This window comes from Pezoporus occidentalis, unplaced genomic scaffold (assembly GCF_034315485.1).
Source record: "Pezoporus occidentalis ecotype Australia unplaced genomic scaffold, CSIRO_AGI_Poc_V1 ctg63, whole genome shotgun sequence".
Lineage (NCBI taxonomy): Eukaryota > Metazoa > Chordata > Aves > Psittaciformes > Psittacidae > Pezoporus > Pezoporus occidentalis.
Genome location: NW_026915977.1, coordinates 2,211,039 through 2,233,806, shown reverse-complemented (window position 1 = coordinate 2,233,806; position 22,768 = coordinate 2,211,039).

Below are 22,768 nucleotides of genomic sequence, written 5' to 3'. Positions count from 1 at the left end.
CTACTGTATTTACTTTATGCTAAAAAAATGCTGTTGCCAGAGAAACCACCCCTTTTCTCACTAATCAGGCTGTTTACAAAGCAGTAACTTGCAGATATTATAGTGTCATGGTTAAAAACTTGTCCTTGCAGATAGGAGACGCTTTCTTCTCCAGTCAGCTGCCTTACTTGCTGCTCAGTTGAGGTACCTGGCTTCTTAAATAGCTCAGTAGAATTTGCCTATCTTTGTCCAAATGAATATTTAATCCATTACTCCCAATGGAAAAGTTTTCAATTTATCTCTTGCTAAAATATCTACCTTGATTAAAATGGGCCTTGGTATTCAAGGAGAAGTTCTTTCCACACAAGCTGCGTGACTTGACTGACGTCTCCTACATCTCAAGGGCATGTAGCAAGAACACTATTTTTTAGTGGGTTCTCTCATAGTCAGAAAGAAAAATGAAATCTCAAAGTACCTGCCTTGAGAAAAGAAATCAGAGAATTATAGAAGAGAGCAAGACAGTGTCTTAGCTGCTGAGGTGGCCTCTTTCTTTGCATTTTCTTCCTGACTACTCCATAGAGTTCACTGCTCAACTAACTGTATTATTATTATTTAACAAGAGTTCCTTGCCTGGGGTGACTAACTCTGTACTCCCAAAGGGGACCCTGAGGGACTAATTCCAGGCTGCAAATTCACATAGAAAGCTGCATAGCCAATGTGGTGCTCAGCAGTGAGCAAACTGAATAATTGTGAGAATCAAGCTCTAATTGGAGTTGACAATGTTTAATTCTAGAAAGAAAATTCAGATGACAAGGGTGATAATGTTTGTAACTCACTAGAACCAAATCTTGCTCCTAGGACAGTGTCCTGTGAATTAGAAATACAGTAATCTTTTCTTCCATCCCTTTCTCTTTGTACAAAGGTCAGTTGTCAGTAATAAGGATCTAGTTTAGATGTGAAATGTTAAGATTCTTCAGCTTAGGCTCTATTTTCTATAGTTACTGTACATTTGTTTTACATTCAGTTCTTATGAATAAGAGTACTCACATCATTGCTTATATAGTCACACAGATTCATTTACAGGCAGAGATTAATTCCTGTTGACTTTCATCTGAGTTTTGAACCCTTAAATTTGGCAAAAAATAAATTAATTTAACTAAACAGTGTGGAAATAAAATAATATGTAATTGGATTAGTTCTGTTTTCGAAGATTCTGATAAATTCATAGACTTTTCTCCCTCTTTTTCAACGATCTGAGGGTTTACTTCAAGATGGACTGAAGGGAATTAAGGATTTCTGTTTGATTGGTTTACATACATCTGCAGCAAATATACCTCTTTTGGGCATGGAAGGATACTTTTGCTAAGAATTTGATGTCTCTTTGTTGAGTTCTGATGGATTCACAGATATATTCTGCTAAATTCTAATAAGTTAGAAAAGGGAAAATGAGCTAATGCAGGATTTCTAACATTAAATCTGAGGTGAGCATGACAGTCAAAATGACCAGGTCTCCATTTTCCTAGACAAAACAGTCTGCACAGTGCTGCTACTGATACTGTATCAGAAGTGTAGAGCCTGGATTTGACTCAGAAGTCACTGAAAATACAATTTTGTGTAAAACAGAGAAGATGAGTTAACAGCTGGGGACTACCATATGTGAAACCTTGTGCCATTAGCAGCTCTCATCCAGCTCTCTCAGAGGGTCGTATCGCAGCAGAGCTGCGGCATTAATATGAGCTGCTGTGCCTATGCCCAAATATAACTCAGTGTTCGCTCCAAGAGGGACTGGGAAGCTTAGTCAACTTAATGCAGCCATTAAGCCCCTCTCTTTGCAGAATTAGGCAGTCTTTACTAAGCAGTTGGATAATTAAAAGCAAATCCTTTGTATGCCACCACAGCAGGACTATCAGAGACACAGAAGTAGACTGAACAGCCAAATTTATAATGGACTCCTCTGTGTGTTCAAGCTTCAAGCGACCTATGTGAATGATACCACTTGTGTACAGTATAATAGAAGTATTACTATGATTGTCAAGATTTATACTGCTTTTTATGTGAAAAAGTCTGGCTCAAATCTGTGCAGCACTTCAAGAGAGTTTAAGTCAGGCAAAGCCTGTAGCCAGGACCATGGTAGAGTTGCTAACATTTCATCCATCTACCATGATACTTGATGACAAGGTGGCAATATAAGTGTATAACATTCTGCAACTTTTTTATGTGCTGCCCTATTAATAGTGACTGTTAATAAAATATTATTTTAACACTGTACATCTGATAAAATGCATATTTATTGGTTTTGAACTTTAAAATCCAGTATAATGTATGCTTATAAAAACGGTATTTTGTGTTTTAGGTGTGTTTTTGAAACATTCACACTTGCATTTCCATACAGAAAATTTCAGTTCATTCAAATGCACTACACCTTATGACACACTAGCGTATTTTCGCTTGCTCTCTAATAACACTGCTAGGTTAACACAGCAGCCTGTGCACTGTGGAAATTAGAGCGCTTTTGCAGTATGTTAGAAAGTAAAGTGGCTTCCTGCTGTTGACAGAGGCAAGATCCCTGTGCTCAGTATTCAGATTTTTCCATAAGGTACCTCCAGGTTATTTAGTAGCTCTCTGCAGTTCATTTCCTTCACTTATTCATGCAGCAGGAGATTTGCCTCTCAATTCCTATCAATAGAAACAGAAAATAAGATTAAAGAAATATTTACATTAAATATTTGGGGGGGTTATATTTTCTTTTTGATGCCCATTAAACGCTTAGGCCCTCAGTTTTATACTAAATGGCAGTTTTCCAGTTTTCCAAGAAGTGTTTTTGTGTTAGTTATAATTTACTTGGCAGCTAATATATATTATGCAGGTCATAAGATGTAATTTTTTATTATATCCCTATAAGTATGTTTATTTCTGTGGCTCTGACAGTTTAGATCAATGAATTGTATTTTACACGTAACACAATCAATCATATTCACTTAAAGTCCGTCCGAAAAAGAGGCAAATGCTGAGTACCATGTACCATATCCTTGCCATATGAAAAGCAAAGAATAGCTTCTCAAAACAACATTTAGTTAAAAAAGTTACGCAAAACAATAGCCCCTGTATTCTTCTATTGTCTTTCAGTGACAAAGAGAACATCCAGGTTTTTTGGATACAGAAAAGAAATAATAGGCACAATTTAGGCTGGGCATTTAAATGCATTCCCTAGGAGAATATTCCTTCAGTATCTCTCTCTATTGGATTGGATCATGAAAACAGTGAGAGAAATCTGCTTTTCTGGCCTCAGTGAAGTCAACCCTCCATTTGAACAGGTTTTCACAGCAACGCAAAGCCACATCAAACTGTCGGGACTGTCAGTGGTCTAAGCTGGTTAAATCCAGAGAGTGAAAAGAGCTGCATGCTCTCACCAGCTGTGACTATTACTCATTTTTTCTTTGACAATCCTCCCATCAAATGGGATTACAGCTCTGTATGGTTCATTTGTGTCTTAGTGGTTACCTCGAATGGTTAAAACAGGGGTGAAATTGGCTGTCATCTTCAGAAACTGGCAGCTGATGTATTTGAGCCTTTTAAGCAGGACTCACTATTGCTTATGGTTTTATTGACAACTAAACCCCAACAGAAAATTTGGTTTTAGTTGAAAAGCATTGAGTTTGTAGAGTCAGGACCAATACATGGTTGCAGGAATTAGAGCTAGAGAAGACAATTTAAACCTTTTAAGATATGTAACTTTGTTCCAATGGAATACTTGAAAATACACTGGGAGATACAGCCTCAAAAGATGTCTGAGATCAAAATATATTTATATATATATTCAGAAACATGATACTGGTTTTTATTTCCTAAAATGGAGAAGACTTGATATGTATTGCTTGTTCATTCATTTGCTGAATAAGTGTCTTAATGAGACCATACTCTGCACTTTTTAAACAATTTCTTATTATGGATTTGGAGTTTCTCAAGTGCTTTTGATAGATAATTGTGTTTTAAAGTTTAAATACTTTTATGATGAATTTTTGAGGCAGGTGGTGGTTTGATTAAATTTTTAAGGGCCCTGATTATGCAAAGAATATGAGAAGTGTTGCATACATTTGTAAGCTGTTTCTCAATAAAACTTAAACACTATTTTCTTTGGGAAGAATGGAGAGTAACTTCCATTTTCTCTTTGGATGTGTTAAGGTCAACTTAAAACTGTTTATGACTAATATCCTAAATCCATTTTTTGTCTGAATGCAGGGGTTTGGAAAGCTTGAAGAAGTTTATTGTTTGGTTGGTGTTGTGGGATTGGTTTGACTTTTTTTTTTGTGATGCTCTGGCGTTCTTGTTGTGGTTGGTTGGGCTGTTTTAGTAACATGAATGATTTAATTATCCAGATTCTCTAAGTCTGAAATGAGCTTAATATTATCCAGACAGTATAGCATAGCAAGAATCTCATATAGTCAAACACGGACAAACCTGACTAAACTGAAATTATCATATATTTAAATATCCCAGTGGAAAGATGTAGTGAAAGAAATGCACTCCAACCAGCTCCTTTTCATGGAGCATTGAGCAGTCAACATCACCAAGCCGCAACAAAATCCAGGCACTATGTAAAGAGTTTGAAGGCAAGTTGTTGATCTGACAAGCTGTGATTAACACATGAACCAGACATTATACTCCTAATGATGTCAGTTCTTTCTGTTCTTGTGTGGTTTGGCTTGCCATAAACCATCTAGAAAGTGATCATGGAACAGATGTGGGAGCGCAGTAGTGGGATTCATCAGCTTGTTTGAGCCATTTAGAAGTTCAGTGATCAGTCGGAGCTCTTATTTTGTATATCTTTTTTACGGTAAACAAAAATAAAGAAACACCTTAAAAATGCAGTCCCTCACATCCTTTTATTGTTAAAAAAGATATACAGAATAAATTGCCGTCTGGAGCTAACAACTCTAGAAGCTACTCCTGCAGTAACTAACTTTTAACAACATGAGAACACAGGTTTCTTTGCACAGTGAGGATGAACCAGGAGACTCCTAGAGAGGGATTACACGACTCAGACATAAAAAAGTTGCCTTAGTAGAAATTTCCTTGAATCAACCAGGTTGTTCTAGAGCCAGAAAAATCCCTAGAGAGTGGTTAGGATTAATGCTCACACAGTCCAACCTGGCCTTGAACACTGCCAGGGATGGGGCAGCCACAGCTTCTCTGGGCACCCTGTGCCAGCGCCTCAGCACCCTCCCAGGGAAGAGCTTCTGCCTAAGAGCTCATCTCAATCTCCCCTCTGGCAGGTTAAAGCCATTCCCCTTGGCCTGTCCCCACAGGCCCTTGTCCAAAGCCCCTCTCCAGACTTTTTGTCAGCACCTTTAGGCACAGGGAGCTGCTCTCACTAGAGCCTTCTCTTCTCCAGGCTGAACAATTTGCTCTGTAGGGGTTGCTAAGAGACTACATACTTAGAGTACTCATCTCAGACCTGAATGAATGAAATTCAGGTTCTAGTACAGTCTGAGCTGAAACAGTAGATGATAAATTGTTCTGACTCAGAACTCCACAAAGTGAGTTTCTGAACCTGAATCTCCAACACTCCTGGCAAGTGCACTGACATGATGCACAGTGCTGAATGAGATAACTACTATAAGATTTAAATTTCCAGTCTATATTGATTACGCATTTTCTGCTGAGCACATGATTCAAGCTACTGGATGCATTAAACTGATCCAAGAAACAGCTACAATGAGTTGTATATCTTTATTTGGGTATAGGATGAATTACATACCTCCTGGCAAATATCATACATCAAGGTGACAGATATGCTAGTAATACATGTTACTTGCAAGGCAGTTCACCACCAAAAGAAGAGTTGGAGGAAAGGGCTGGAAATTTTGTCATTGGAGGCACAAGAAAGGAAAGAACATAAAAATAAAACAAAACCTACACAACCTACGGTCCTGTTCTAAGACAACTGGGAAAGCACTGAGATAATATTGCCAGAGATCAGAGAAATCCCAAAAGGGGGACAAAAAGACATGACCAGCACAGCACAGTATCAACTACCTTAGACCAGAATAAAGAGTCAAACAAGAGGTGAAAGTATGGTTGCAAAGTAGTTCCCATGGATGATAAAATATCCCAGGTAACTATGCTAAAAAGCCACTAAGACAAAATACCCTTTCATTTTCTGCCTTTATTAAGATGTCTTGTACCATGAAAGCCTGAGTTTGCCTCTTCTTTCTTTTTCACCATAAATGCTTTGGCTGTTATGTTTTCTGTAGTATGTGAAGTGTTAAATCTGCCAGTGAAAAATTTTCCACTGCAGTACAAAATGCATTCGTATTTATGAAATCCCATTAATATAGATACATTATTCATACACAAGCTTAACATACCCACAGAAAAGAAGATTTAAAAGAGTCCAGGCTGCAAGATGTCCCACACAGATACTTTGAAATGTAGGAAACAGTTTTGCTTCAGCAAACAGAGATTGGCATCCTCATAGTTTTGCATTACAAGGTGGACCTTACTTATAAAATTAGATGCTATTTTTTTCTGATGTATTCCTCACCTATTTAGGACTAAAGATCATAAAATCATGGAATGGCTTGAGACAGAAAAGACCTTGAAAGATCATCTAGTCCAACCCCTCTTCCATGGGCAGGGACATCTTTCACACATATCTCTCTCAATGACACAAAGTGCATGATTTTCAGGTCTGAAGTCTTTCCATACATACAGGCAATAAGACTACTAAATCTGTAGTCATCTAGGTTGTCATATAGGTTCAAAGATGACGGACATCTCTACAGGTTGACCTCCTTTCATAAAATATTTGATGCTAGATGACCTTCAGGGGTACCCATGCTTGAGAAATTCTATTTAACACTGTGAAAGAGTAAAACTGTTTCACCTGAGCCTTTTTGTCAAAAGCAACTGGAGCAAATGTATGTTTAAAACTGTTTCTGTAAAGAAAATCCATGCAACAAAACAAGAGGCAGATACATGGCATGGGTAAAATGAAAACGAAAGCCTCTTCAGTCTAAATGATTACTGTTTGATGTTAGAAGTAATAAAAAGACAGTCTTGTAATATGAAATGCCAGGAAAACTTAATAATAGACAGGGGCGCCTTGTAATGTGGAATATCAGACAAATTTAATAATAGCCAGTGGCATCTTCCTGGAATTCTGTGTTTCAGTTTGATCATCAGATGGTGATGATATAATTGTCAGTGACGTAGAAAAGAGACCAAAGCTCCACCAACTAAGAATATACAAACTGCAGCCTTCAAAACAGGTGATATTTTTCATCCATCAAAAAGTGGAGTTGTAACATTTCTGAAATATGCATTACGAGGTTTTATTGGAAGTCTGCTGAATATTTCATTTTCAATCATCTGAAATAGTCAAGTTGAAAAAGAATGCCTCTAAGCTGAAAAATGTAGGTTTACAAGCAGAACAGGCCATTTGGGGGAATGACCAGTTCTGGTTTTGTGTTTCCAAGAGGGAACTTTTATCAGCTGGCTTTGCAGTTTCTATTTTTTAGTGTTCTATAAGACCCTGCTTGCTGCATAATGCTGCCAGTTACTGGTCACATCGTTTGAAGAGCATATATTTTATTGCTGAGTGACAGAATAAGTTTTCTCTCAAAAATGCTGGCTGCAAACATCTTTCCTGTTACTTTGAAAGCAACTTTAGATCAGGAATGCAATGAGCTAATTCCAAATCTGCCTAGGACTGAACAAATTGGCTAATTGTGATATATAGAAAGGGCTGCTTTCATAGCATTTAGACCTGAATATAATGAAAATACACTTTATCTAATTTTCAGACATTACTGAGGTTTTAACAGCCTTCCTCTGGAGATGCCCCTTGCCAGTGACCACAGAGGGGAATCTCAGTGCTTGGATTTGAATAGAAAATCCTAGAAACTTCCAGAAAAATGAAACCAGATGAAATGGATCTCATCCTTCAAAGACATAACTACTTTGGCCTGGATTAAAAAATACATTGGTCTAACCAATGTGACATCTAGCTGTTAAGTCCTTCTTAATTTGTGGAGAGCTGGTGACACTTCTTCAGATTTTGAGGGAGACATCTCATTGCCTTAAAACTTAGGAACCTTCAAAACCTAGGGAATGCCTGAAAATCCTGAACTTATTCTAATGAACTCACAAAGAGAAGGGCCTAAAGAAGCAATTGGTTTGTTATGGCTTTTCTCAACTTTCTATAATCTGCAATATGAACAGAATTTCCTTGGTTTTGGAAAAAGTGAATATTCATGCTGCTTTGGGTACAGCTGCATACTGAAATAAACAGTAGCTGGTAGAATGAGAAACTATCATCTCTAAATCTTACCCTTTAGGAGTTCATTGTAGGGAAAAGAAAGGTTTCCTAAGTTTCTAAGGAAGTTAGAGAAAACAATTTGGTTAAAAAGGTACATGCATGGGACAATCACAACGGTATTCTGAAAGACACAGTTGTCTGGAACTACCTTTTAGCTGTTAAAGGCTCTCAGTTCTTCTACTGATTCGGGATGGTAAATCTGTACATACTTACAGTTACATAAATAAGTCCTCAATAATTACAGTATCACAGTATCACAGTATGCTAGAGATTGGAAGGGACCTCGAAAGATCATCTAGTCCAAGCAGGAGCACCTAGATAATGTTACACAGGAATGTGTCCAGGCGGGTTTTGAATGTCACCAGGGAAGGAGACTCCACAACCTCCCTGGGCAGCCTGTTCCAGTGTTCCGTCACCCTCACTGAGAAGAAGTTCCTTCTCAAGTTTATGTGGAACCTCTTGTGTTCCAGTTTGCACCCATTACCCCTTGTCCTATCATTGTTTGCCACTGAGTAGAGCCTGGCTCCATCCTCGTGACACTCCCCCTTTATATATTTATATACACTAATAAGGTCACCCCTCAGTCTCCTCTTCTCCAAACTATAGAGACCCAGCTCCCTCAGTCTTTCCTCATAAGGGAGATGCTCCAATTCCCAGAAGCTTAATTACTAATCTAAACTTTATCCGTTATTATTTCTCATAATTACAGGAAAAGGTAAATATTTGCATTCTATGGGATAGGGAATAAGGCACTTACTAGTTTTATTCAGGCTGCTGCCATTAGCTAAAATATTTCTCTATTAATGGAGAAAAACTTTGAGCTTAAGAAAAGATTTTACAATGGTTTTAACGTTTTTAATGGGTATATTATCTAAGCATTGGGACTGTATTGCTTTGCCTGTTCTTATTCATTTAAAATTACAAGAAAGGCAAAAAAAGGTCTCTATTTTCATTAGTCAAAATTACAGATTCCATAGGCTGGAATAAAATCCATCATCTTTCTGTTTAATTTTAGGCTATTCTTTGGCAGAGAAGGGAGCATTAACACCTATGAATGAGGGGAAACTAAGACTGCTTTCATGTGACTGCACAAATCATGCAAGTCATACCATGAGAAGATGTACAAAATTATGTATTGCTGCAGGAAATACCACTGTGTGCATCAGACAGAAAGAGACCTCAAACTGTATATGCTCTGTAATGGGAAATATGGTGAGGAGAGAAGAAAGTTTCTTAGCATCCCATTCGTTGCTATAGTTCTTCCCACCCACTGCAAAAAAAAATGACTGATAAAATAAGTTTCAGCAGTGTATGTATATAAGTGTAGCATAGTTTAGTAAGTTTAAGTAAGTAAGTTCACAGCAGTGCAAAGGTTAAGTATATGAACAGAGACCATAAGCAAATGGGGCTGATGCGTCTATTTGTACGCAAGGAAAGACTCCAGAATAAAGACCCATGTCTCAGTTCTCTCTGATGCTCACATGCTTGAAACCAGCATCAGGATTTACTACCTTTAGCTCATCCCTAATTCACACAGTACCAGGGAGAGTCTGCGATCTCAGCATGTGCCCAGTTTCCTGAGATGAAAACCAAGCCTTTGATTTCTTCCACACTATTCACAAACCATCTGAGCGGCAGAAAAGTTTATCCTAAGGGTGTATAGCTCTTGCCAGAGGGTAGGAGGTGCTAAAGCAAATGATCCATTTTAGTACAGTTTTGAAGAAAGGAATGAGCAAAGCCCACACAGTTTCCATATGCTGGCATACACTCAGGAGGAAGATATCCCCAGTAGGAACCTCCCATCGATAATGTTTATACTGATTCTTCTTCTTCGCATTAAAGCCTTATCTAAAGGTCTGCCTGAGGTGGGGCCCCTGAGTAGAATCTGTACAAATAGAAGAGATTAACAAAGCTCAACTCCATATAAAGACAGCAGCCCAGTGTCATGACTTCTGCATGACATGAAATAGACATTGGCCTGGGGTCATGATAATCTCAGGCTTAGCTGTCACCTTTTATACCCTCTGGAAATCCTCTCTTGCAAAGGAAAAATCACTTCCCCAAGCGTCCTATACCTGAGATTTTACAAAAGTGGTGGTACCACAACACTGACTTTATAGATAGGAACAAAGGAAGATTTATTAATTTGCCTAAGGCTGCAGAATGAGTGCATGGTAAAGGAACAGAATTCCAGGAGTGAATTTACAGCAGTAAATAAAATAGGCTAAAATCGATTCTCTGGCTCAGTGGTAGGACAGCAAAGTTAATGGTGGTTGAACTCTTCTCTCAGACAAAACAGAAGCTTCAGTTGGAGCTGTAGGTACACAATCAAAGAACAAGACTCAGCAGGCAAGTTGAAATGAAAGAAATTCTTATTAGACATTATAATTAAAACTATTCCCATAGGGAACAGAGGGACAAATGTGTAGCAGAATTCTCATCCATAGAGATTTTCTTTGCAGGACTGGATGTGTCTGTCTGTTCCTTCTGACTTAATGTATATCTCAGTCTTTGCATTTATTCACTGTTTCACGCTAAATATTTGGCTGTAGTTAGCCAGTGTCTAGCTAATTGTGGCCTTCTTTGGGAGAAGGGGCAGGAAACTCCTCAATTCCTTCTCTTTTTTTGCTGGGTTCCAGCCAAAGCTCTCTCTTCAGCCAGGCTGATGTTATTCCTTATCTTTAGGCACATGGGGCAGCTGCTCCTGTGCCTTCAGGATTTCCTTCTTGAAGAAGGATTTCCTCCTTTAAGCGTTCAACAGTGTCCCACACGACATCCTTGTCTCTAAATTGGAGAGACATCAATTTGATGGATGGACCACTCAGTGGGTAAAGAACTGGCTGGATGGCTGCATGAAAAGAGTTGTGGTCAATGGCTCAATGTCCAGCTAGAGACCAGTAACGAGTGGGGACACTCAGGGATCGGTGTTGGGACCGGTCTTGTTTAGCATCTTCGTCGCTGACACGGACAGTGGGATTGAGTGCGCCCTCAGCAAGTTTGCCGATGACACCAAGCTGTGTGGTTTGGTTGATACCCTGGAGGGAAGGAATGCCATCCAGAGGGACCTTGACACGCTTGTGAGGTGGGCTGGTGCCAACCTCATGAAGTTTAACCATGACAAGTGCAAGGTCCTACAGCTGGGTCGGAGCAATCCCAGGCACAGCTACAGGTTGGGCAGAGAAGAGATTCAGAGCAGCCCTGCAGAAAAGGACTTGGGGGTGTTGGTTGATGAGAAAATGAACATGAGCCGGCTTCAGTGTGCGCTTGTAGCCCAGAAAGCCAACCATATCCTGGGCTGCATCAAAAGGAGCGTGACCAGCAGGTCGAAGTAGGTGATCCTGCCCCTCTACTCTGCTCTTGTGAGACCTCACCTGGAGCATTGTGTGCAGTTCTGGTGTCCTCAACATAAAAAGGACATGGAACTGTTGGAACAAGTCCAGAGGAGGCCATGAGGATGATCAGGGGACTGGAGCACCTCCTGTATGAAGACAGGCTGAGGAGGTTGGGGCTGTTCAGCCTGGAGAAGAGAAGGCTGCGTAGAGACCTCATAGCAGCCTTCCAGCATCTGAAGGGGGCCTATAGGGATGCTGGGGAGGGACTCTTTGTTAGAGACTGTAGTGACAGGACAAGGGGTAACGGGTTCAAACGTAAACAGGGGAAGTTTAGATTGGATATAAGGAGGAAGTTCTTTACTGTAAGGGTGGTGAGGCACTGGAATGGGTTGTCCAAGGAAGTTGTGAATGCGCCATCCCTGGCAGTGTTCAAGACCAGGTTGGACGAGGCCTTGGGTGACATGGTTTAGTGTGAGGTGTCCCTGCCCATGGCAGGGGTGTTGGAACTAGATGATCTTAAGGTCCTTTTCAACCCTAACTATTCTATGATACTATGATTCTAAGACCACCCAGCCGTTTGAATTCCTTTGTCTTTCAGGACTGCCTCCCAAGGGACTTTGCCAACCAGGCTCCTAAACAGGCCATAGTCTGCCATGGAAGTCCAAGGTACCAGTTCTGCTGGCTCCCTCATTCTTTGTCAAAGAATCAAAAACTCTTTTTGTGTTCATTATGCCCAAGACGGCCTCCAATCATCACTTCACCCACAAGTCTTTCTCTGTTTGCAAACCGCAGGTTCAGTGGGTACCTTCCCTCACTGGCTCACTCACGAAGTTCTCTTCCACACACAAGGAACATCCTGGACTGTTTTCTTGCTGCTGTATTGTATTTCCAGAGGACATCTGGTAAATTGAAGTCCCCCACAAGAGCAAGAAAATGTTTAGGAGAAATCTGAAATCTTTGCCCTTTCCATTTTCTATCCAGTAGCATGTTATACTGTTAGAGTAGGAAAATGTAATTTGAATCTTAACTCTCATTTAGTTCAGTTTTTTGTCTGAAGAATGTAACAAAACACGGAAGAGGTACTGGCACATACAAACCCCATGGTACTGCCATAAAGTCTTAGCTGACAAAACATGAAGCTAATGAATTGATTAATGCTGTTATCAAGAGTGGGCTTGCCCTCAGGAAATTCAACAGATCAGGGTACTAATTTTATGTCTCCTTTGCTAAATGAGGTGTGCAAACTGTTAAAAATTCCCTCTTCACACAGAGTTTCATATCAGCCAGAAACATATGGGCTTGGAGAATGCTTAAACACCTCTGTGTGGAGACCTCATAGCAGCCTTCCAGTATCTGAAGGCGGCCTACAAGGATACCAGAGAGGAACTCTTCATCAGGGGCTGTAGCGATAGGACAAGGAGTGATGGGTTCAGACCCATCAAACTGGAAGTTCAGGTTAGATATAAGGAGGAAGTTCTTTACTGTGAGGGTAGTGAGGCACTAGAATGTGTTGCCCAGGGAAGTTGTGAATGCTCCATCCCTGGTGGTGTTCAAAGCCAGGTTGGACAGAGCCTTGGGCAACATGATCTAGCATAAGGCATCCCTGCTTATGGCAGGGAGGTTGGAACTGGATGATCTTGAGGTTCTTTCCAACCCAAACCATTCTATGATTCTATGAATCTATGCTAAGAACATTCATCAGCAGTGAACTAAACACCGAGGTGATTTGTTAGCTTTTGTTTAGCTTGTCTATGGGGAGGTCCCTTAATCATCAATTGGATGCTCCCCATACCTTTCCCTGCTCAGGAGGCAGGCACTCTGAAGGTATGATAGGTACAAATTATCCAACATTGGCAGCATTACCCAGATAACATCCTTTATAATCACGTTATTCACATATGTAAATCAAGGTCCTGATCCTGCAGACAGATCAACACAACTGGAAGGATATGATCTGTCCATGAATATCAGCAATAGCCAGAATTCAAATTAGGCAATCTTTATGAAACTCTGAGGCCAAAAACTGATGAAACCGAACAATTCCAAAAGCAGTGACATTGAGACAAAGGTACTTACTAGTTTCTTTTATGCTTCTCTCAATGGACAACACATTGACTGTGATAATTTAGAGTAGTGTTAGGACAAGGGACAGACAGATTTGCACATGCAGCAGTATCATGTGAGTTAATTTCCCAGATCTGGTATTTTTTGAGCAGATCTGGGCTAGATTATTCATGGCTAACTCAACAGACAACAAGGCATTTTAATGTACAAGGATGCTGTTTTAGGGTTATGGATGTGGGCCTGTACTGACTTTCTACTGACACACTGTCCTGGGTTCAGCTGTAGCAGTCATTTTTCTCCTTAGCAGCTGGTGCAGTGCTGTGTTTTGGCTTTAGTCTGAAAACAACACTAATAACACACTGATGTTTTTAGTTGTTGCTAAGTTATGTTTACCCCAGTCAAGGACTTCTCAGTCTCATGTTCTGCCAGTGAGGAGGGGCATGGGAAGCCTGGAGTAAGCAGAGATAGGACACCTGACCCAAACTAACCAAAGGGGTATTCCATACTGCAGCACGTCATGCCCAGGATGTAAACGGAGAGTTACCCGGAAGGGTGAGTTCACTGCTCGGTTGGCCTGGGTACCTGTTGGCATGTGGTGAGTGGTTGTATTCTCTTCCCTTGTTATTTCCCTTATCATTATTATTATTGGTGGTAGCAGTAGTGATTTGTGTTAAACCTTAGTTACCGGACTGCTCTTGTCTCAACCCATGGGAGTTGCAATCGTTCAATTCTCCTCCCCATCCCTCCAAAAGTAGGAGGTGGAAGGAAGTGGGGGAATGAGCGAGTGGCTGCGTGGTTCCAAGTTACTGGCTGGGTTTAAACCACGACACAGACTCAGCATAGGGTACTGGAAATGTAAAATCTCATGATATGGTATCTTTGGTGGCTCAGTTCTTCCTCACACTGCTGGGTGTCTAGAATGTCAGTCCATTGAGCTATAATATTAAGCAGAGAAGTAGCGCTACTGTGTTGTGATCACCAACAAAAGATGAAATATAATTGAGTCTTTCTAATTCAGCTATTTAATTTTCAGTAATACACTATATCTGACTAGCCAGGAGGCTACTCAAGCACTGTGAGAAAATGATGATCAAGATGTCTGTAGAAATACCAATGAAATCGTGTCAAGCAAAACCGTATGTATATGTACACACATATCGTCTTCAGGAGCCCCAGTTCTGTTGAAAATTGGGGGGATGCACAAACATGTAAAATTTGGCTTTTTTAATGTTTAAAGTACATATTAACTTAGATTAATGCAATGTACTAGTCAAATTATTCTTTGCATACAAAGGTTCATAGAATCATAGAATAGTTAGGGTTGGAAAGGACCTCAAGATCATCCAGTTCCAGCCCCCCTGCCATGGGCAGGGACACCTCACACTAGACCATGTCACCCAAGGCTCTGTCCAACCTGACCTTGAACACTGCCAGGGATGGAGCATTCACAACCTCCCTGGGCAACCCATTCCAGTGCCTCACCACCCTCACAGTAAAGAACTTCCTCCTTATATCCAACCTAAACTTCCCCTGTTTAAGTTTTAACCAGTTACCCCTTGTCCTATCACTACAGTCGCTAATGCAGCTTGTTGGAAAGCTCTTCAAAATGTTTGTCAAAATCTGTTGAAGAATAAAAGTTGTTCTTTGTTGCTCTTAGACAAACCTTTCCATTTCCACTCCCTAGCAAAAGAGGAAGCCTGACAACTTTTTTCTTTACAAATGTCACATTTTTTAGAATTTGCATCCAGCTAAGTTTGGTTCCAAAATGTCATATAGAAATGAGAAGAAACCAAAAGTTTCTTTCTGATCTATTGGAGTAAGTTGATGCAAAATCACAGGGCAGGATTAATTCTTTTAATTTTGGAAAGCAAATGGAAGAAAAGAAAGAGGAAGAGCTGTCCATTAGCAAATATTCATGAATGATTCATGGATACTTCAAGTTACCATGAAACTGCATTTTTTGGCACCCAGCTAAAAATAAATGGAAACTAAAAGCAAAGCAAATTCCATGGAAGGAGAAGGTTATCAGGCTAATAAGTCTGAAGCCAAGTTTTGAAAGGAGATCTGTCACCTTTCAAGGCACACTGCTATCAAAAGGGGGGGGGGGGGGAAGGATAATTAAATTGTATATGCCTTTCAGAAAATTCAAAAGCCATCATTCTTCAGACTCAAATATTTCCCTCCCCAATGATTTCTGTAACTTTGTGAAAGAAGTTTTCTGTATTGAGAATATCTATTTTCTCTCTTTTTCTCTTTTTTTCCCTTCTTGATGTTTTCCATTCCTTATTATTTTAAAATGCAAGGCTTCTGAGCATTCTGAAGTCAAACATTTGAACTCACTTTACAGGATCACACAAGTTGCTGCTTTTTTTTCATTCTTTCCTTGCTTCATTTCATTATTTAATGTTATCAGGTTGAATGGAAATTAGTTTTTTTGAGAGCTAAGAAGAAAAAGCAGATGGGGGAAACAGAATTTTAAAAACTCGTAGGTAAGAGGATTGTGGCTACCTCAAAAAAGTGTCTGTTCATCTGTGATAAATGCCATCTTCACTTCTTACTACAGAAGCAAGTTGCTCTCAGAGGGCTTTTGAGCAGCTCTACTTCCCGCTGTGAAGAGCTTAGTGCAGCTCTTAGCGGTGCAGCCCAGACTGAAGCTCTTTGCAACTCACTGTTGCCTTAAGCTGGGGAGTATTCTGTTTTGAGCAGCAGCTCCACAGCCTAATTCAGTATTCTGCTCTAAGCAAGGAAATGTCAGCAGAACTATACCTCTTCATTTCTCTGGAGGCAGTGTAAAAATGGATCTTGTGCCTTGGGATGGTTTCTTCGGCAATGTCTATGGGAACTGTCTGGGGAAATGTCTCTACTCAGCTTGTCCCATCTTTTAACTGTGTGATTTGGCAAAACATAAAGATAACACAGGATAAAATCATCTTTCACCAGATAAATTTAGTCCTTTAAACTATGTTCAAATCACTTGTCAAGACAGGTCCTTTTATGCACTTGTTAGACGTTACTCAGTGATACAGCGTTGGTGCAGATAGATTTAGCTATGAAGGTGTCTCAAGAAATACTTGCTGTGACCAAAACGTTAATATTCGGCTAATCAGCCCTAAAATGCAGAGCTGGAAGCAATTATTTGCCTACATGAGCTGAATTAAATGTTGACCACACAGAAAAACAGCGCGCTGTCTTTCTGCCGCCAGAATGACTTTTTTTTTTTCCCTTGGTCCTGGGTGTTAGCCTTTTGTCTATTTAATGCAAAAATATTTTTACATGAAAGTTTGTGCATAAGGAATCCTGTCTACCAATATTAAACTGGCAAAGAGCTAAAAGCATAGGAGAGAGCTTTTTTATAACAGTGCTCAGTCCAACACAGAGAATGAAAAACAAGACCTAACCATTTTCTGATAGCAACAGAAACTCTCCAACACCCAGGACTAACCTATCTATTTCCATATGGCATGAATTGGGGCACAGGATCATAGGTAGGTGTAGACTCATCCATCCACCCATCCATCCATCCATCCAACCATCCATCCTCCATCCATGCATCCATCCATCCATTCATCCATCCATCCATCCATCCATCCATCCATCCATCCATCCATCCATCCATCCATTCGTCATTCATCCATCATCCATGCATCCATCCATCATCTATGCATCCATCCATCCATTATCCATCATCCATCCATCCATCCATCCGTCCGTCCATCCCTCCCTCCCTCTATCACTGTATTCTTATGCCATGACCAGATCATGAGGGGAACAGGAGGAGTTCTTCATACATCTATATTGCTTTTAGTTTGGGATTGCATCCTGTGTTATATCAGGGAGAGAACATCCCTTTTCCCTGACTGTATATGAGCTGGAGCTGGAAAGCAGGCACATTCAATCCAAAAGTTATTTGTACTCTTGAGCAGAGTAGTTAAATAATCATCAATCGGTACATCTCATCTCAGGGTCAGGATAGCTTCTTTACTGCTCATCATTGTCACACAGATGATTTTCTCAATCAAGTTCAAAATACTGTTGTTCAAAGACTTCCTTTCTTTGAAGGCAATTCATTGGCCAGTGTTAGCAGTAGGTGACATGATCCACAATGAAAAGGCTGGATTCTGAGATAAGTAAAACCACACATTTCTTTTACCATTTTTCATTCTGGTTATCCTCTTTCCTCCTTTTATAGGCAAATGTTGTGTTCAGCATAGCTGGCTTTATTACTGCTTCTCTATGTTATATACTTGTTTACCTAAGAGTCTATTGCTTTCATGGTGAATTATCTATTTGGACTTCTCAGGCACCCAACTCTCACAATGGTAAACTTTCAAAGTGCACAACTCAGCAAGCAAAGCACAAAACCAGAAAGAAAACCCGAAGTAATTGACTCCTTGCTTTAATTGCACATCACAGGCTTCTATTTTAAATGCCCAGAAAAGTTATCTTTATTATACTGTTTAGGTTAAGTGTGGCTCCGAGATTAATATCTAGTTTAAAAGCAGCTATCATTTTCCCTTTGTAGAAACTATTTTTCATAGTAACAGCCTTCTAAGTAGCTAAAAATATCCTTGTGATACACAGCAATAAATGTTTGCAGATATGAATCCCATTATAGTTTATGGTGATTAAAACATGAAATCTTGGTATTTGATCTTTGAGACTTTTGCTGTAATTTGAAACAGACCTAACAGCAAATGATGATCTTTATGCACCCTTTACCTCAGGGCTTCAAAGTGTGATGGGGATAGCAAATACCTCTAAAAACAGACTTAGAAGCTCTAAGATTTGCTGTTATCTTTCTCTTTAGTGTTGGTTTCATTAATTATTCTGACTAACAAACTACCAAAGAAGGAGGTAGTCTGTGGATGATGATGCTTTTTAAGAGAAGAGAGAAAAAACTTTGGGTCATCTGTCCTTCACAGGGTTTTGGGGTTTGTTTCTGTTTTTTTCCTGCAGTAGCTTATATACAAAAAGATTAAATGTACTGGCTAAGGGGAGATTGACTAAAGCAATTGTCACCTTCTTATAAATCAGGTTTCTTGGTTTTGTGTTTGGTTGGGTTTTTTTTTTTAAGTAAAACAAAATATGTTCATACGTCAGGGCAGAATCTGAGGGATCTGTGTCAGGTTATAGTTGCAGGATAGAGCTGAAGCATGCTCATCAATCTGTATCTATGGCAGGCGGTAATCATCTATAAAATACACTACACAGGGAAGATTTTCCTTGCACTAAGCATTCACACAGAAACCTAACAAAAAAGCTAACACAGCTTTCTGCCACAAATGTTCCAAGATAGATAGTGATTTTCTTATTCATCTCTGCAGCTTTTACTTTGTACTGAGATAGACTGGAAAACCTTACACAGCCAGACAATTAAAAGGTGATTATCCTAAAGTTCTAACTTAATGCCTTTCAGATTTGTCATTTGCAGCTGTGGAAAATCGTTTCCGCCTTGGTTAACAGGCCCAATTTGAACATATATTTGTGATGCAGAGAAACAAACCACTATTTTCAGGCATAAGGGATCAGTTGCAGTGCCAGGTAGATGTACCTGAACATACCTGGCTATGCCAGGCTTTTGTCTATCCTTTTCTGTAGTGCTAGTGGCAATGGATATGGGCTTCATGGGAGGAAGAAAAAATACAACAAACCAACTACAAAAAGGAACGATTTGTAGCTGCATAGTCACCACAAGAAGCAGCTACTTATGCTGTGGGCTACACACCATGAATTAAATTCACATGAAGTTGGTGGGAGTTTTTCAGCCGCTGCCAGACAGCATTGGCATAAGCCCAAAAGCACACAGTTGTGGTATTTAAAAATACTTTGAACGAGTATTATGGCAAGAGCTTTTCTAGGCTCAGACCAACAACTCAAGATGTACGTAGTAAGGGAGTCAGGCATTTCCCCCATCCAAATACATATCCTCAGGAAAAGAGACACACAGACAACACAGAAATGGGAAGTATTGGGTTCATGTCTCTCTGATGGGGCACTCCAGTCATCCGTAGCATTTACTTGTATCTCTTCCACCTATTTTTATCATTACATGAAAACAATACCAGCATTTTTATTTCATATTGAAATGTACGTTAAGGACTTACTGGCCATTTAAATATAAATATGTTAAAACAAAGATAACAACTTTCAATGTTTGGGTTTGTTATGAAGCTAATATGATTTTGAAATAATTTGCAATAATGCTGAATTTCTCTAAAAAGTATATTACCATAAAATAGTTTAATGTCAATGAAATTGCTTTTTCCAAAGGACTTGGTTAGCAGGCCAAATTTGAATTTATATTTGGGATGCAGAGAATCAAACCACTATTTCCAGGCATGAGGGATCAGTTGTATTTCCAGGTAGATGTACCTGATCATAACTGGCTATTCCAGGCATTTGTCTGTCCTTTCCATAGTACTCACGGCAAGTGGATATGGGCTATATTTTTTTCTATGCACCTAAAGGACAGCAAACAAGAATTTACCATCTTAAATATGACATAAATTTGGGCAAGTAAAATATTCCAAAGAGACACATTGGCCATTACACTCAATTTCTTCCAAATATATTGTTCTTGGAAATTTTTTATGTATTCCTCAACTTTATTTCTCACACCCAACTCTTCCTCTGAAGGTTTTCTCAAAGATTATGCGGTCACACTGACAGTAATGTCTCCTGTAATGGACAACACAGAGAACAATGTGGTTTTCTGGGTATGGCTTATTGTATTTTGAATATAATATATTCAAAATAACTAGAGGAAATGGCCTGTTGTCAAAAGGAAAAATTCTTATTCAGGTAAGTGCCTCTGCTCATCACGATACCAAGAAAAATAGCTATGATATCAGCTTTTAAGACAAAGCTGTTAGAAATACACAAAGTACATTTTGATAGGTAGATTTATTTTAGGGTAACTATCCAAAATTTCAGAATAAGATCAAGCTGATATTTCACTTGCCAATTTTGTCTGGAGAACGTCAGCATCTGGAAAGTTTTATGTGGGCTTTTTTTTTGTTTGTTTTTTGCCTTTTTTTTCTTTTCTCTCAAGAGTAGTTATTCCAACTGAACTGAAATCTGGTTTGGGAGAAAATTATAGAACCATAGAATGGTTTGGTTGGAATGTACCTGAAGATCATCCAGTTCCAACCTGCCTGCCATAAGCACGGGTGCCTCAGATAGACCATGTCACCCAAGGCTCTGTCCAACCTAGCCTTGAACACTGCCAGGGATGGAGCATTCACCACATCTTTGGACAACCCATTCCAGTGCCTCACCACCCTCACAGTAAAGAACTTCTTCCTTATATCCATCCTGAACTTCCCCTGTTAAAGTTTGAACCCATCACTCTTTGTCCTATCACAAATCCGAATTATTTTAAAAGTACAAATAATTCATAGTTGTCATTGTTTATTTTATTTCTGAGATTATTTTTTTTATCTCTAAGTAATTGTAGCAGACATTGATCAATAGGCACGATGATTATTAGAACAGCAGTTGCTACCAGATCAAATCTTGTCCTATATAAATAAGCTATGACATTTCAATGTGGGAGTATGCCAAATTTTTTAGTAAGATAGATTCACTCCATCCCCTTAGAAATATTTAAATTTCATTATAAAAGAATTAGATAAAATCTGAGACACATCGAGGGATTATTTGCTGCATCACTCTGTGGTTCTATGTGCTATCAGATCCATAGTGAAAAAGGCTGTGTGTAGGCAGCTAATTTTAGGAGGAGGTAGCAGTTTTGTTATAAATCTCATAAGGACTAAAGCTTGAGAAGATGCCTGATATTTTCTACTTTCATTGACATGTTGAAGGGAATATCTGAAAGAAAAAAATGAGCATAAAAATGTTTTGTTATATGCTACTGGCTCATTCACACCCTGCCCTGTTCAATTTAGTAGTTCTAGAAGTTCAGGGTGCCAGCAAGTAATCGCACTCTATGTTGAACCTATGTACCCTTATTTCTTGGTTTACTAACAAAAGCCTATTATTAAATGCAAAGCTAGTATAAGTGCCAAAAGTGAACTCTTGAGAAGACAAAGAATTCTCAAAGTTAGAGTTTCTATAGCAACGCTGACTTGGACAACCTGCTACAAAGATGAATAACTTTATGATGGCAGGTACAGGTAGTGAGAGCTCTGATGGAATAATCATGGACATACACCCACAGCCTAGCTGATCAAGTCTGCTCTGATACCATGCACGGATCTGTCAAGCCTAGGTTTTTGACCATGTTTAGAAAAGCAGTGAGTAAGAAGTACACAGTTAAGTACATACAGTCTCTACACTGAAGAAGTTGAAGACACTTATAAAATATATGCACTGGGGGCTATTAAGGAAAAGCACTTCTGCTGGTCAGTGGCTCTCAATGGAAATTTCCTCAAGCTGGGAGAAAACTCTTCAGAAAAGAATCTGTTTATTTCCCCCAGCCCTATACTTTTAACCACTTATCAAATAATAGGTATGGTGACTGACAGAATACAAGGCTAGATGCATACTTCATCTGATGCCATTCCTATAGTGCAACTATGTGGGAAAGTACCATTTCCTGCCTGGATAATATAAGGTAAAAATAACCCTGGTTTTCATGTCAGGAATAAACTTTTCTGAACGCCTTGCATTCTCATTTGGAGCATGGAATAGTACTGAAGCATACATATTGATAAACAAGAGCACATTCATTTTCCTATATCTGCCTTTATGTGGATTAGAATCATAGAATCATAGATTCTGCATGAAGGAACCTGACAGAACACTTTGCACAGTTGAAACATGATTGTCTGGGACCCTTAATCCAGGGAAAAGGGTGATTTCAAAATCTTTAAGATAGTCTTGTTGTAAAGTAGTTACCAGACTCTAGATAGATCTTTTCCATTGTAGTGATATGCAATGCCGCCAATCTCAGGGGATAAAAGAACAAAAATACACTTCCTGTTTTCTACCTTTAGAAATGGATTGGGTGTTATCATTGTATTATAAACCAATCCAAAGGAATCCATCAGATATTACCGTAACATGCAACATTCATTCAGGTTTGTTGTCAAATACGAGTTGAGGGCTGCTA